Source organism: Pezoporus occidentalis, unplaced genomic scaffold (genome assembly GCF_034315485.1).
Source record: "Pezoporus occidentalis ecotype Australia unplaced genomic scaffold, CSIRO_AGI_Poc_V1 ctg45, whole genome shotgun sequence".
Lineage (NCBI taxonomy): Eukaryota > Metazoa > Chordata > Aves > Psittaciformes > Psittacidae > Pezoporus > Pezoporus occidentalis.
Genome location: NW_026915780.1, coordinates 1964455 through 1967500, shown reverse-complemented (window position 1 = coordinate 1967500; position 3046 = coordinate 1964455). Strand labels below are relative to the sequence as shown.

The following is a 3046-nucleotide window of genomic DNA, read 5'->3' as shown; positions in this document are numbered from 1 at the left end:
CAAAACAGTTGTAATTTGGAACAGTGTTTGGGGAAACAAGGTATAAAGAAAAGAGTTTTTGGAAAGCATGATGTGCTACATACAAAGCTGGGTTACAAAAGCAAGACTGAGCTAATTTTGTCAAGAAAGAGAAAAAATATTAATGCTGTAATGTTGCTACTCTAGTGTATATATAGAAACCTCTTTACTGCCATAGATAGGCCAAAATTATAAAGGTAGGTTCAATATTTGGTCTTTACAAGCAGTGGAGACAGGTGGATGTGGACACACAAGGTTCATGACACAGATGATACCTGTGCTACACCATGCCAGGGGAGCATGGAAGAGCATGGGGCAGCCCACACCAGCTCTGCTGGAGCCCATCACCATGGGGAAACACATTCCCCAAACTCACCAGTAAGTACCAAACCCCATGGCTGAGCAGGAGAGCAGAGAAAGGACCTGGGCCGCCTTCCTTCCAGGTTTCTGCATACTGAAGGAGGACCCAGGCAAGAAAAGGAGATGGAAGGACTTTGTCCAATGGTGGCAGATGATGCCAAGGGGTAGAGGAGAGCAAATGAGGCCCTTGCATCCCCTTAAAACCATAAATGCGGGACATCATTTTAAACCAGGATTTAAAATAAGGTCCTTGGTCCCTTTTGCTCCTGATGAGGAGTTCAAAGTCAGGCAACCCAGAATAAACTCCAAAGAACCGTGTCTTACATAGATGTGAAATAATAATTTTCCAATGTTTCCTTTAGAAACTCTTAATCTGAAGAATTGCTAAAATCTGACGTCTGTATTTATCCATTCATCCACCGACCCAACCATTCCTATTGCTCCTCCACCAGGTTTTAAGGCCTTAAGCCTTCCACAGCTTAAGAGAATTCTTTTCCCCCTTCGTACCTCGTGTATCACTACTCCATTTCATGTAATTTCCACGTCTTCTTTAATTTACAAGGAGAGGAGCAGCTATATCAGTGCTCAGAACAGCTCAGCCATGCACATGCGCTGCACATCAGCCAGCTGGGTTTACTGCTTTGGGCTGGCCCTTTGTAAGGTCAGAAGAAGGCAAAACCCTACCTCTTATTTAAGGCAACACCTTAATTTATAAGTGTTCAGATACCCTTATTGCAGGAGGCCTAATGGAATTAATCATTAATCAGGGCTCCTGAACTGGCTTCAGACCTTTTTCCTATAAAAGATAGTCTTATGTTCTACATTTTGTAATAATTAGGCTGAAAACCTGCATTACTTACCTCTCTTCTTCTCAGAAGAAACCCAACCCCCCATTATTGTGACTCTCCTCGGGATTAGGAGTTCTTCTTTTTATTTCTTGCTATTAATGTTTAGAAGCTATGAGGATGTATGATTAATGCAGGTAGCGTGACTTTGATATAGGACAAAGTAGCATTAATTGTATGATATACATTATTTTTAAAACAACTACATTGTCTTCATCTTGCATAATTATCTCTTTGTTGCTGTTAATCAGGATTTCCCAAAGTGACACACAATAAAAAGCATTAAGGTTTGTGTCAGCAGATCCAAATCTGGAATCAAATCTATCTGTACCATCAGGTGCCCATTAGGCCGGTGGAATTGCACATTAAAGGTACTCAGACAATGCAGGCGGTTTTCTCTTGCAGTAACTGGGAGAAAGGAGAAATTGGAGCTCTTGGGCACTGAAGGAAAAGACAGTTCCTGCCCAGTCCATTATATACAAGTGAACAGAGGGAAATAGAGATGAAATATTCACCCACTGATGGTTTTGACGACTGCCTCAGAAACTTTTCAGAATATCCTGTCTGCATGAAAATATCCTCAAGGTTTTTCTCACTCAAGTTTTAGCCACAACGTTTTGCTCTGGTCAGGCAACACTGCACAGAAGGGGCTTCCAAAGCACAGCTGCTGCTGTTTCCTGGCAGGACTGAGTGGTACTACTGTGATGCGTCTTACGCAGATATGGGGACAAGGATGGCCACTGCCCCACTTCAAAGTGTGACAGATGGGATGAGTACGGAGCAGAGAGGTCCCAGGCAGAGGCAGAATTAAGGCCAAGGAATGCAGAAACCACCAAATCACTGGGGCAGCTTGACAAACTGTTGCTCTGGTGTCACTGAGCAGTGCTCAGCCATTGATCCAGGGTCAAGACTTATTTCCCAGAGGAAGAGCGAGCAACTGGACACGAACCTTCATAAGGACACACCGGGGCTGGTGTGATGAGCATGAATATAAAGTTCACCAGCCTTAGAAGTTTAAATGGCTTTACGGGAAAATGTTTCCTGTGTATGCTTCCAGCTCCAATGATCATCTTCATAATGGAGTTAGGTGGGAATATTTTCCAGGAAGCATATTTCAAGGCAGAAGCACACAGTCTTTGGGCTTTCCTTTCTCTCCTCTTTTCCCCCACTTTCGTCCTCCTTCCTTTCTCCTTGTTTCTTTTAAAGAAAAGATTAAAAGAACAAGGGACTGTACAATCTGCACACCATGCAAACTGCCTCTCCAGTGCCCGCCTGGCCTGCCTGTTCCTTCCACAAGAAGCACTGTTGGATGGAGTGGAAAAAGAATACATTGCTTCAGACACACAATGCAAATGCTGTGTTTCTTAGAGTGAACAGGAGGAGGATGAGGGCAAGTGCTGGCCTTCATCCTTCTGCAGATGTTGTGCAGACCCAAAGGCCATGCAGGGAACATGGTTCTGTGATTCTATGATTCTGTGAACATGCAAAGCATGCACTGAGGCAGGGCAAAGGCACCACACAGCGGGGCTAAGACAAGAAGAAGAGCTTTTAAACAAGCAGGAAGGCACATCAGGCCAAAGGAGAAAATGAGCCTGGGGCAGTGAAGTAAGAATGATAATACCAAGCACTTCTGTTCAAAGCACTGTACAAATATTAACTAATTAATCCTCAAAGCCCGCTCTGGAGTAGATAAGCAAGTGTTATTATCCCCTTCTTGACGGGGAATCTGAGGCAGCAAGGTTAAGTGTCACGTCCAAGGCTACAGAGAAAGGTTTCAGAAGACATTTTTAAGGGCATAAACACTCCAAACCCAGTCCTGTGCT

General features: G+C 43.9%; 1 long non-coding RNA gene across 1 annotated transcript in view; it reads right to left on the bottom strand.

Annotated features, from left to right (window-relative positions):
- Positions 1–1063, bottom strand: part of LOC134172222 (uncharacterized) — a 4095-nt gene extending 3032 nt beyond the window's left edge. Inside the window, exon 1 of the long non-coding RNA XR_009967877.1 lies at positions 886–1063. This is a non-coding gene — a long non-coding RNA (uncharacterized LOC134172222). The remainder of the gene's footprint in view (positions 1–885) is intronic.
- Between the last annotated feature and the right edge of the window lie 1983 nt (positions 1064–3046).